This window comes from Epinephelus fuscoguttatus, linkage group LG8 (assembly GCF_011397635.1).
Source record: "Epinephelus fuscoguttatus linkage group LG8, E.fuscoguttatus.final_Chr_v1".
Classification (NCBI taxonomy): Eukaryota; Metazoa; Chordata; class Actinopteri; order Perciformes; family Serranidae; genus Epinephelus; species Epinephelus fuscoguttatus.
The window spans coordinates 11,536,849-11,551,114 of record NC_064759.1 but is presented as its reverse complement, the minus strand read 5'-3'; the positions used below and the strand labels follow the sequence as shown (position 1 = coordinate 11,551,114).

At 42.4% G+C, this 14,266-nt stretch overlaps 1 protein-coding gene across 1 annotated transcript in view; it reads right to left on the bottom strand.

Annotated features, from left to right (window-relative positions):
- galnt1 (UDP-N-acetyl-alpha-D-galactosamine:polypeptide N-acetylgalactosaminyltransferase 1) overlaps positions 1-13,370 on the bottom strand; it is a 76,016-nt gene extending 62,646 nt beyond the window's left edge. The window contains exon 1 of the mRNA XM_049584315.1: positions 12,915-13,370. The gene's annotated coding sequence lies outside the window, so the exon portion shown is untranslated. The remainder of the gene's footprint in view (positions 1-12,914) is intronic.
- Between the last annotated feature and the right edge of the window lie 896 nt (positions 13,371-14,266).

Below are 14,266 nucleotides of genomic sequence, written 5' to 3'. Positions count from 1 at the left end.
AGTACAATTCTTTTTCCGATTTAGGTCATGTCTACATGTACATGGATATTTTTGTAAACTCATATTTTCCTCTACATTTTGGCTTCTCGTCCAAACACAAACAGAACTTTAGGTCACTAAAATGGAGATCCTGTGAAACACCTTCTGGAGTGCACATTATATAAAACTCTGGTTGTAGTTTACCTGTGTGGACGTGTAAAAGGGATTGTTTGGAAAACGATGACGTGACCTTCTCAAATCACGTATGTGCATTGTTGCCTTGAGTCTTGCTAAAGTTTTGTAAGCACTGCTTGGTCTATCGACTACTTTACAGTTAACCTTTGTACTGCTGCACCACTTTATAAACGGAGGCCTGCTGCACCCAGTGTTTTTGCTCCACCTCAGCGTCTGCGGTTTAGGGTGCTTTCACACCTGCCCTGTTTGTTCAGTTCAATCGAACTCAATTTTGTTTGCCCCCTAAGTGCAGTTTGTTTGGGCAGGTGTGAACACAGCTGGGGTTTGCACCAAAACAACCGGACCAAGATCTTCTTGAAGAGGTGGTCTGGGTCTGAAACGAACTCTGGTGGAGTTTGTTTGTGGTGAGAACCTGTTCTGACCTTGATCCGAACCAACTGCAGTCACGACACATTGGTTGGGTTAAACATGAGCATGTTACATGGTTTGCCTAAAATGAACAATGACAGCAATATAGTCCACGATGAGCAGTGCTAAAATCAACCTGCGTAGTTGTCCCTCCATTGTGACATTAGAAAGTGTCACATTTATCTTGCAAGTGTACTCTTCTTCAACGTTTTGTTTACTTCCTGGATTTTTCCGCACGGAAATTCTGACCAATTGAGAGCAGCTTTCTGCGGCAAGCATTTAATCTGGTCCGCTTGTAAATGCTGCCGTGAGAACAGGAACCAAATCTGGGCAATTATTAATTACCAACTTTGCAACAAAATTAGTTCCTGATTCAGACCGAAGCAAGACAACTCTAGGTCTGAAAGCACCCTTAAAGTCTGCCAAAAACGACAGTTTTGGATCAGGCCTGATCAGACCAGCAGATGGTGGGACACCTTCCAGAGTGGGAATGTTGTTGATGACGAATGGAAGGAAAACTTTCACATGTGCACTGCATCACTCGTGAGCTCCTTCATCCTAAAATTGAACTGGAATCAGCGGTGATGAGATCTCTAGTAGATGTTTTGAAAAATATAATGTCAGCCCGCACTACAACTACCTTTGACAGCTAAGGCTCAGGCCACACTGCCCACTCAAGCAGTGCTGCTCAGGTGTGATTTGGCTGCTGCCTGCCTGCATGATGTGTGTGGTTTTCAACAAAAATAGGCAGTGAAAATGGTCTTTCAATAATCATACTGACATCGTTCCACCTTTCACTACAGCTTCAAAGTTTATATATGAATTTTGAACCCAACACGTTGTGTTTCCATTTCAAAATAAAAGCCCTTCAGAATCCCTTCATCTGTTATTAAAAAGGTTTTTACTGTGAAATTCTGCAGGGGTCACTGTGTTGACAATGCAGTGGCTTGCACAGTATCAGCTTTTAATTGTGGAAATACAGTTCTTGTAGCAGCAGGCAGCTCTGCAGCAGCACCACTGTCTGTGTGAACACCGCACATATGCAGTCATTTTAGTGTTCTAGTGTGGACAGAGATAGAGAGTTTATAAAACAAAGGTTGTGTGGACAGAACAATTTTTCAAAACAGAGGAGGAAAAAAATGTTTTCAAAAATATCTGTATGTGTGTGTAGACAGAGCCTTAAATTCCCCCGACAATCGAGTCTTAGAAAACAAACAGGCCTACGTGCTGGATGGAGCAGCCAACACACACTCAGAAACAAACAGTGTCAAACACATTAAAAAGGCACATAAACAATGATTCCAGGCCGGAGTGAGGAGAGACATTTGTGCTTAAGTGTGTGACACACAACTGTTTCTCCATGACTCAGCAGAAATTGGACATATTCCACTTCCTCCTATGGCGGGCTTGAGGGGGGGGATGGGCAAGGAGCAGGCTTGTCGCCATGGAAACTATGTCTTTTCCTGTCGGGTCATATCTCAGAGTGAAACAGATGCTGTGAGCAACATACGGACGCATGAACAGCACACTCTTACAAAGAAGGGAATTGTTGGAGGTAAGCTGAACGCAGTGTATAGGGTTACTCCATGCTACAAGGCTGAGCTGTTGCAGTTCTTATTATTTCACTCTGTTCAGGCGTTCAAGGTGCCTCTTAAAGCTTCACTCCATCCGAGCACAGGATCTGTTTATAAAGTCAAAGCCAACTGCACTTGCAACAACAAGTCAATTGCAATTGCAGATCCAGTTGGATTTCGCTCAAGCTAAGACATTTGCATTGACATGTCCAGGTGGAAAAGGAACATGGGAAAACGTTTGGACAATTATCCTGACGACACAAATGAAAGCAGGGTTCAACAGCGACATGCATATCCTGTGTACACACTGAAATCTGTTTTGCCTTTCCTAACAAAAGATTTTCCTGCATTCTACCCTCTCTCATAATATTCATGTGCCAAAAACTGACTCTCATCTAACATGGTTCCCAGCCAGAATATTCCAGCTGCCTCTCATCCTTTTGATTTGTGTACTTATAATTGATGCAGGCCACTGGGATCAGCAGTTCCTTGATGATCACTGATTGAGTTTTGTTCTTAAAACTTGTTCGCCACTTAGGGGGGGGCAAACAGTTTCCAATTTACACATCCAGTAGATATCGAGTAAACATTAGCATTCATTAGAAGTTTCTGGCCACCTGGTGAATATAATGCTACATTCACGTGTTTCTCTCCCCTTTCCCAGGTTGGGAAGTCGTTTTTCCAACTTCAGTGTGTTCGTGAGTTTTTAAGTCGTAATGTATCGGTGGTATTTTATTGCTAAGAGCATTTAACATCCCAGTGAAAATTCATGTTGTTATCCAAGTATGGTGAAACAGTCTGAAGCTTTATATGACAAAGGAATTTTGTTCCAGACTTGTTGCGCAACCAGTGCATGGCCTAAAACCACTAAAATATTGCTTCACCTTTGTTGTCAGGGTTAATGCTAATAAATAACTTTTCTAACTTATCTAGGTCATTCCACGTGGACAACAACTTTCATCTGCCACCTTTCTGCACAATACGACATCAACTCAGCAAGTCATGTACCTAACTATTTGCTGAGTTGTTATGGCTTGAGGGGCCATTTGAACATTCCCAATGGGTCATTAAAATTCCTGCTATTCCATCACCACTAAATGCAGGGTAAGTCCAATATTCATATTCCTTCCAGTCAGCTGCTAATTTTTCTGTTGTTTAGTGCTGGGCAGGTTGTGTAAAGTCAGATTTTAGAGCTGTTTTGAGAATGATGAATGACCCAAACTAGAACTACTGCCTAGCTGTTGTATGCCTATGCGAACCAGTCAAGTTGCAGTATCAGCTTACATCCATGTCTGTGAAAACATGGATGCATCACACACATCTTCCCTTGGAAGTACAGCAGATCTACAATTAGCATAGTTTCAAGATTAGAGTCATTCAGTATCTGACCAAATGCCTCCCCTTCCGTTCCCGACTTATGACGCTGAGTAATGGCCAGGAAAGCATTTTTCAGAACATTGTGATGTCACAGTGAAGGTGACCTTTGACCTTTTGGATATATACTGTCATCATTTCATCCAATTAGACATTTGTGTGAATTTTTGTCATAATTTGCACATGAATTCTTGTGTTATGGCCAGAAATGTGTTTTTGAGGTCACAGTGACCTTTATCTTTGACTTTTGAGCACCACATTCTAACCACTTCATCCTTGAATATAAGTGGACATTAGTGGCAAATTTGAAAGAATTCCCTCAAAGTGTTCCTCAGATGCTGCGTTCACAAGAATGGGACAGATGCAAGGTCACACTGACCTTGACCTTTGACCACCAAAATCTAACCAGTTCATCCTTGAGTCTCAGTGGACTTTAGTGCCAAATTTGAAAAAAAAAAATCCCTCATGGTGTTCTTGAGATGTTCACAAGAACTAGACAGATGAGGTCAGGATGACCTTGACCTTTGAACTATGCCCACCAAAATGTAATCAGTTTATTGCTGACTCCAAGTGGACGTTTGTGCCAAAGACATTCTCATAAGGCAGTCTTACGATATCACATGTTAGAGAATGGGCACATACAGACAGGTGGACGGACAACCCAAAAACATAACGCCTGCGGTCACGACTGTAGCCGCCGTGGAGTCATAAAAACAGTTGCATCCCATAAAAGGGAAGTGATAAAGATCTGTAGAGCTTTTCATTCATTCATTCATTCAAACCTTTATTTAAGACTGGGGATATCAATTGAGGGAAACCCTCATTTTCAATGATACCAGGCATTAACAAAGACATTAAAAACAATCAATAAGCAAACAAAGAACCATCATGCATGTCAATTAAAAACAGAAATCATACAAAACCACAGACAACAAAAGCAATAAATAATTGCTAAAAGTAGAAACACAGGATGATAAACATGTTGTGGTGTAGATGTATAGTTAAAAGCATTTACACTCAATTAAAACAAGATCAGATCACATCAGCCAAAGGGAAGTGAAGAGCTGATAATCCTCTGTGGGTTCATCACTGAGAGCAAACCATTTCACCTTACATTCACCTTTGAACACTGACACAAAAAGCCAAGGCTGGAAAATAGCAACAGCCACCAGCCAAATGCTGGCAAAATATGCAAGTGGCTGCTAGATTTGATTCACTCACCAGCCAAAAGACACAACAGTAATCTATTGCCTGGGTGGTAGATTTTGGAATCCACAAGCCACAGTGGTAGGTAGACAACAAACTTAATTTCCAACCCTGCAAAAAGCTCCAACATAAAATACCCTGCAAATGACACAACTTTGCCTGATGTGTGTTAATCACTCTAAATGCCTGTAATGTTTCTACCCTGCTCTCAAAGACAACAAGAAACATGTTACTGGTGAGGAACTGCTTATTAATTAACTGGAATGTGGATCACTTGCAAGTTGAGACTCGCTTCCTCAAAATATTTATGTATTCAAATCCACAATCGTGTCTCACAGATTTGAGTTCTTCCCAGAAAGCTATTTCTTGTGAATGGCCGCACAGTCAACACTGTGGAGGAAGAGGCCGTGTAAATAATAAACAGAGCAGTATTTGCTGCTGACCACTAGAAACCCTGCCCATTTTCACACCTAAGCACATGTGGCCAGCGGCAGCAGAAAGTGGGTACAGACTATGCCCAGAAGAAAAGTGCCTTTTGACGTCACCCAAACGTCCGAGAATGACTTCATTTGGAGCAGCAGCATTTATTTGTACTGGATGGAAGTGAAGTGTGATCTCTGCCATATTGTGCAATAATTCAGTCTTGTGTTGCGCCTATATTTCTGTCTACTTATTACCTCATGATGTCATCTCAATTCAACAATGCAGGGATGTAAAAAACAGAAATAGATCATTAATTCCTTGTCAGAGGAGAACCGATGCCGAGACCAAGAGACTGCAGCTAGGAGATGAAATAAACCTCGACTGAATACTGGGCCAAATCCTATTTCCTTATCATTAAGCCAGCAGAAACAGTGTGTCCATCCAGCTGAGACACACTGAGTGTGACAGGCTCTGAATCATCTGTAGAGACCCTATATGCAGTCTAAACATACTGCGCCATAGCTTAGGCTTGCTGCTCTTTTCGCCTTCGCGGCTATACAGCATTTCAGTTTCCAGCAAAGCAGTTAACAAGGAGTCAAAGTACAGTGAGCAAGGCGGGGGCCTGTCATCTCAGTGAATGACAGACCAGCAAAGATCACACTCTGTGTCTGTACCTAAACACACACACACACACACACACACCAACAAACAATGCATACACCTACACTGAACACACATGCACACGGCTGAGGTTCATGTGTTTGTGTTGGCCCTTGGTTGGTTCCAGGCTGAGAGGGAGCAGGGAGCTGGCAAGACTCCCTGGTGGCACTGGCTGACCCACTTCTGTGCAACTCTATCCCTAATGTGACCCGCTGGAAAGCCAGAGGACACACATGCATCGGCAAACACAAGCACACACACACACACACACACACACACAACTGAAACTGCCTGCCTACAAACCCTAGAGGACAGAGAGACGGAACTACTAAATGCTGCTGATGGCTATCTCTCTTTCCTTCTCATCCCTCTCCGTTTTCTGTTTCTCTCACTTTGTCTGAAGATCAACCATTTAGGGCTCAGCTATCAGATCCAGCTAAACTAGCTATCAACATCCGGAGTGAGTTTCTGGAAGGTCCACACTTAATCTAGGCTGCAAGTTTCAAGTAGAAGAGTCAATCTAATCATGCTAGGAGCAGATTAAACAGCACATTCAAGCTTGCTTTTTCAATTTAAAAAATATATAAATGTGGCCTTTAAATACAGGAAATCATAGCACCTTTCTTGCATGTCACCTCCTATGTCTATCCATACACTTCCTCTCACTTTCAACTCTCTCCTCTCTAATAAAGGCTCAAAAACACCCACAAATACCTAGAATTATGACAAGGTACACATAAAGTAGGTGATATATGGAAGAAGCAAATCAGATTTTTACCACACTGCCACACAAAACCAACCGAGGCAGAGTGCAGAGATAAGTTTGAAGTCTGACGCATGCTGTGATCAGACAACATTATTAAAAACAAAACCCAGTAAACAAAACTCCGCAATCAAATGTCTTCCTGACAGCTGATGTTTGTGCAACGTTTTCTTGTGAAAGGAGGATTTGATTAAAAAGACAGCTTTGAAGTAAACTGACATTTCGCCAGCTGGAATAGACACCAGAAGAGGTGTCGCTTGCTCTTGTCTCTCTCTGTGTGTATCCATATTAATGAACTTAAATTTAATTTCAAGGTCATGGCTTTTCAAGTCTGGTTTAATTTTTGTCTGCAAATTAATCTGTCAATCATTTGATAAATCGATTAATTGTTTGGTCTGGAAAATGACTGACAATAGTGAAAATTGCTCAATTTCCCCCCAAACACAAGGTCATGTCTTCACACTGACAACACAAATAGTCATTAGTATTTAATTTGAAATAATAAACAAAAAGAGAGACAGAACGGCTGAAAACTGGCTCTCATGCTGGACAAACTGGTACCTGAGTGTACCATTACTGCTTGATAAATGACTTGGCAATTAACTGCTTCTCTTTTATCAGTCAACTCATTGATTAATTGAGCAACTGTTTCAGGACTACCTGCATTTCCAACCACTTCTCATTCGCTTTATGTGCCAGTCTAAAGTCTTAAAGCTACAGTTGGTAACTTTTTAGAAAAATAACTTTTTGTCATGTTTGCTTTAACTGTGGCTGAATCCACATGTTAAAAAAAATCCTGCCTCCTCGTATTGCTCTTATGGCTTTTGCTAGAATCTACTTCTGCTGAGGGAAAACCAATCAGAGCTGAGGAGTCTCTGACACAGCTATTAATCACGTGGGGCTGCACCCAGAATTATGACAGTTGAATCGGATGTGGTGGTTCAGTTGAAATATTCTACTGCTGCTCCTTTTTTTCCATATAAAGTTTAAGAGTTTGAGCGGGGTTCAGCAGGGCGTTCATGGTGACATTGACATCCACTTATTATAGTAAACAAGACAAGTTACCCTCCAAGGAAGTGCTCAATCTGCAGCTAAATGTTGCAACCAAAACATGCCCAGAAGTACACTGCACACTGAATAACCAAAAAAAACCTGTGACTGTTTCTGGATCACAAACATTCTCCTTTTACAGCTGAACGATTAGGAGCTGCCCTCTGATAGTCGCCCAAACATTAGTTGACCAGAAAGGTCATTAGTTGGCAAGATTTCATTGGTCGCTTAGTCGCAGGCCTACACACTTATAAACAGCATCTGGAAGAGGATCAGCTCTGCACTCAGCATTTCAGGTAAATAGCAGTGTTTCCCATACATTCATTTATCTGTGGCGGTGCGCCACGAATAAATTATCTCCGCCACATATAGATTTTTCTGCTTTTGGCGCTACCTGTTCGACCTCGCTCATAAACACATTATAATGGGACTCAGTGTCTGTGAATGTAGCTTGTCGTTACAATTCCGGTGCAATAGGTGGCGGTATGCATCGTAAAGACGCACTTAACGCACCTGGTCCACCAGAAGAAGAAGAAGCAGACATAGTAGCAGAACGGACCCAAAGACCTCTCGGTACAAATACGTGGGCAAACAAGTCCAAAAGTGGTCCGAACAACTCTAACTCATCATGTTATATTAGCTGTTTTATTAGCCTGTGTCTGTATTAACATAGGTGGAAGCTCAACATGTGCAGAGACATTAACTCACGCTGTTAGTAGTGTTAACTGCAGCGCGAGTCCCGTAGCAGCTCGCCACCCTGTTAATCAATTACAGCGCTCCACTGGCAACAGGAGCGGCATGACAACCCCGTCTGTCGCGCGACAACTCTCTATTTTACGCGGCTCTTCTATTTTTTGTCGCGCTACGCCTACGCGACCCTCCAGCAGATAAAAACTATATGAAATAGTGTGCTAAACGAGCACAATGTGTTTTTAAATGAATAAACCATTATCAGAGGTGATATGTGATCATTTTTTCCATGCATTTACCCATGTTTATCCGTGACATTGAGTAAATGTCCGTGGCGGACATTTGAAAGCGAGTAGATGACAAACAGTACAGTAAACTTGTAGATAACTCAAATATATGTAATAACTTAGGTGGAAAATGCCTTAACATTTCATGCAGCCTACATGCAGCCTCTCGGCTTGGCAAACAGTAAACAACCCCGCTGGCGTCTCTACGTGTCGCTTCCGTACGCAGTCAGTGGAGCCCAAATGAATACGCTACACTGACGTGACGTAGGTTTGCAGCCGGTGGAGCCTGGCCGTGTGGTTCTGCTCGTTAGTAATTAACTCTGACGTTGGATGTTCACTTCTTCACACAGATGAGTATTGAAAAATATTTTTAACACCCCCCCCCCCGCCCCAACCAGGACCACACCACCACGAATAGATTCCTGTCCTGTGGGAAACATTGAAATAGGTTATAATATGTGCTTGTTAAGGTTGCTTAGCAACCTCAGATGCAACATGTGAAGCAGCATGTGTGCAGTCTCTAATTTCCAGGGCTGGTACCTGCGGTTATTCCACAGGCTAGTTAATAACGTATCAGGCAGGAAATCCAAAGTGCGGGATCATTTTGAGAGGGTGAAGGACGAACCCAAGGTGATATGTAAACTCATCTTCATTGGTCGACTACTAACATGACGTATCATCTGAAACATGGAAGTAGCTACATGCCCATTAGCCCACAGCGTCATTAACAGGCGGCTCACTCAGTGTGTGACGTGCACTTGTAGATAAAATATAGGCCTATATTAATGAAGGTTCATTAGTAAGGTTTTGTATTTCTCTGTAATGTAGCACAGTGTTAACAATGTTACTGATACTATTCTTTCTCACACCTTCAACTCAAACCATTGTGTTGAAAGTTGAAGTTGAAATATGGAATTATCTACATGATACATTCTTATTTCACAACAAAAACCTAAATAAGGTGGTAGCTGGGTGCAGAAATATCACCAGGGAGCTGAAAATTTCAGGTGAGCTATATGACTCTTGCTAATAACAAGCTAGGCTACTTAGTGTTGGCTACATTGTCTATCATTTTCAATAAATATCAGAATGTAAAACATATTTTTTTCTTTTTAAAAAAACATGAAGGAGGCCAAACTGAAGTGCATATTGAATGGATTCAGTGTGGACAGAGAGCTCGGATCTTACGGGATGCAAAGCGATATCTGGCCCTCATTTGCTGTTGGGACATGGTGTCATTATGTTCCATACGGGAGCGGATGCTGAGTCAAGTGCCACACCTGGTAAAATTTGGTATGCTGTTTGGCTTGATTTTAATCTGGTTTGAACATTGTTACACTGGCCCAACCTTAATAGGCAATGCAATAACAAAATCTTGATTCATATTTAATCAGCGCTGCCTAATTTGATAGTTTAACCACAGTTTACGAGCAGTGATGGACTTAACTGACAGCTGCGTTAAAGACTTCTCGGCTGTAATTGGCTGTTTTCATTCACATGCAGTAATGCCATATTAGAAGCCCTACGAGGAGGCAGAGGAACATGATTTTTTCACATATCTGACTCACGCACTGCTGTGTTGATAGTGACAGTTTCAGCAAATATGACAAAAAGGTTTAAGTCACCAACTACAGCTTCACCTAGGTTGCAGATTATCAACAGAACAAAAAGCAGAACTACAATAAATCCAGCTCAGTGACATTTTTTGTTCTTTGCAGCTAAAAATACTAACCATCCAGACAAGCATACTGCTCTGCTGCTAATGGCAGGTCTCTGTGGCTGCGCAGACAGAGGCTTGATGTTTCACTGTCTATTTATGTAAGCAGTGACAACATAACAAAGCAGGGTGACCTAAGTTTTGGGGGACATGCAGGCTGGTGTGAGCTCCTCTCGCCTACTGTGTATCGAGTGCGTGTACATGCGTGAGTCTGTTTATGTGTATGCGTGTGTTTGCATGTGTGTCTGATCCGGCCATAGTCTGGAAGGAGGAACAATGGCATTCCTGTGCTCTGAGCTCCAGGTGGCTGTGGAAACCCAATCCCAAACCAAGCCTTGCTGGCACACAGAGTGCCGGGAACGCCGAATGCTGCTGCCTCCCTCCGGAGACATGGGCCAGAATAGAGCTATTGTTCCAGACCAGCTCGGAGCAATAAATGCACCAGAGCCACCCTCTATGACATGCACATACACTCACAAATACCAACACACACAAACAGAGTGGACATCAGAGATTTTCACCTTCACATCTTTCACTTTCAATTTAATACAATGAAGAGCAAAACCAACGAAAAGGAAACAAAAGTCTAGAAAGTTCTGATCGTAGCCTCATTAAAGGCAGAAAAAAGGTAAAACATCTTGGTTGCATTTGTGCACATGCTTTATAATTTAGTTTTGTACGGATTAAACTAATTGCATTCCAAAGGATACCATTATGATGATTATTACCACCTGTATTACCATTACACAATGGAAACACACACAGCCTGATACTTACACATGCCCTCTATGAGAGCTAAAACCACAATGACGTACCCACGCATTTTTACGCTTAAACATGTCAAGGGCTCTCATTGATGTCATTAATGTCTTAGACAGCTAATTTTATTGTAATCGAAATACATGCCTCCAGTAAATTTTGGTCCTGATGACTGGCAGAATGTTCCCAATTTGCAAAACACTTAAATCAGCCTTTCCAAGTATGGGAGAGTGGGACACATACAAAAGCAGGCACATCTGCTGAGGCCTGAATACACAGTCAACACACACAGGGCAGGAAACGCATCATGCCGACTCCACGGCCTTGAAATGAGGAACATGATTCATTTCCTTTCAATGCTGGACAGTCATGCCTTAACACAGTTCAGATATACAGCTCCGAGGTAAGGTCCCTGAACATGACACATATAAATACGGCTAAAATCAGGAGAAATGCCTGAGCTGAGAACTTGCAAGTCACAGGTAGTGTATACATTTCAAGGCAACAACAGCTTTATTTTGTGATGTCGACCTACATGGTCAAGTCAGTGCTGAACCTCACTCGCGATCAAAGCAACCACCTCATGTTCTGGGACCGTGGGAGCACTGCCACAGGTAGCACAAAGCTACAGCAGCTTCCCTCCAGCTACACAGCATAATGTCCTACTGCACAGGTACAGGCAACGCTTCACAAACACGGTGTATAAATAATACATGTCCCTCATTTCCCTTCCTTTGAGGAACATGACAGATTAATTCAATTGGTTCACTGTCAATTCTACATCTTCATCTGCTCCGCAACTGCAGACTCTCATAGGATTGATAGTCATTCCATTCTTTTTTAAATCTCATGAGACAATTACAGCACTGTCAACGCACTCATTCTGTCCTCTTTCATTCACTCAATGAGTCGCTCTTTCACACGTGCTTCAACCAAACCCCTATAAAAGGTCTCTGAGTGATTGAATTACAAGAAATGTGATTAACCTCTGTTCACCAGAGGGGGAGGGCCCTCAGAATCTGCAGCCCATCAAGGAAGGAAAGCAGTTCAGTGTGGCCACTGGTTATTCTCCTCCTATATGCATCAGGCTAAGCTAAATCATCTGACCTCTATAAGGACACAGGAGACACAACAAGCACCAGGCAGGGGTTAAATTCCGGGTGCACAGCTCATCTTTCCAGGTTGTGATGCAACACTAAGGCTCAGAAATGTTTCGAGAGAAATGAGGAAACGTCCACCAAGGAAACCTTTTACAGTTTCTTTGACGTCCAGCAGGAAGGGGACACATTTAGTCCATATAGAGACCATTTCCTCAATTTTAAACGTGGACTGCTTTTTCTCTCTGCTTTGTATGGGTCTCACTTTGGTCCTTACGGCAGGCTGTGTGATAACTGTCTCAACAGTCATTTGAATACACCGTTAGGAAAACTCGCTGCAGTCAAATGCGGCAAGTGTGAGATAATGTTAACCTGACGGTGGCCCATTCACGACAAATCGACAGTCAAGAGTAAATGCCAAAGTATTAACGGGCGTCAATATTATCACCAAACCACACATGTGTTCATTTAGCATACTCGAGGCTGGTTGAGGAGCAGTCACTGGCGACTAATTTAGCTGCGAAGTAAAGTGAAAATGTGTGTTTAACGGTGAGTCGCATCACATCCCCGTTGCTTGGCTGCTTCTGTCAACAAGAAGCACTCTGCCATAGCGCCAGGCTGCTGCTACCAGATAACGTTAGAGGTTCACTGCCCAGAAACAAGCCTGCGTTTGACTGTGTGACTGAAAAAACAAACATAATGCAGTGTTTTTCACGTATATTGTTTGCTTACCTTGAGTGACAGGGCACCTCAATCCACCGCTGTGGCGCAAGACACCGCAGGCTAGCTACGAGGAGGAAAACTGACGCCGATACGGTTCAAAGTGTCACAGCTAAGTTAGCGGGCTAGCAGCTAGCTTAGCGAGCTAACGATGGGGGGAGTGTGGTCCTCTCCGTGTGTCGTCGAGACAAACCTCAGAAAACCAAGCCGGGGGTGAGGTGTTGATCACGTTGAACGCGGCTACGAGAGCACCGTCCAGTGTCAAAAGACGGTATAAGAGGAGACATCCATTAGGAAGGACCGTGATTGTGTTTCGGGCTGAGCCGGGAGTAACGCTATGCGGTGTGTGGTCTCGGTGTCTCCGGGCGGACGCGCTGCCGCTGCCTAGCCTGAGTCCGTCTGACTGAGAGGGGGAGAGGAGCTCCGCTGCTGATGTGCGGAGCAAACAGAGGCAGCATCACTGCTCATCCCTCCCTTCACTACCTCAACCCGGAAGAAATACTACATCTGATCCCATCCTCTTTAACATGTAAAAAAACACATCCCCCAAAATATTACATCCAAATACTGAACCATCCATCAAGGTGGATGTTAGTCTCTGTCAGCCATACATGGCCACTCAAATGTAGATTCAACAACATTCATTAAAACTGACATAATTAGGGGATAATAAGAATATATGTAACTCCAACCATGTTAAATAAATTCAATCCCTATCCTCCTGAGACATCAGCTTTTGTTTGGTGTGTATTTTTAATTTCTCCTGGCTATTTAGGATCAGTAGGACCTGGTAAGTATAAAAAATATGAAATACTGTCATTGATAATTGAGTCCCAGTGCCCTCAAACAAATACTTCCTAATTAACAGTGTCTTAGCTTGTTACTGTTGCTAAAAATGATCTCTTTTTTGGTTGTCACTTTGTAGTCCTTTTGGGTCTCCTTGTGATTGTTTTTGTGTTTTTGTTGTTGTTTGGGTCTCTTAAAGGTAATTTTGTGTCTTTTTTGTTTGTTTTGTGTCTCTTTGTACTAATTTTAGGTCTCTTTAAGGTAATTTTGTGTCTTTTTAGTTGTCTCTTTGTACTAATTTTGGATCTCCTTGTCGTTGTTTTGTGTCTCTTTGTACTAATTTGGGGTCTTTTTAAGAAAATATTGTCTTATTGAAGTAAAATTGTCTCCTTGTGGTTGTCCTGTGTGATTTTGTAGTCGTTTGGGCCAATGTTTGTACTTCTGATATGGGGAAATCCTCATTTGTGTTCAGTCTTTTGCTCTTTTGATCAAAAATGACCTGAAGCTCAATTCTGAGATATTTTATGGTTTACTGGCTCGCCTCAGATAGATAGATAGATAGATAGATAGATAGATGA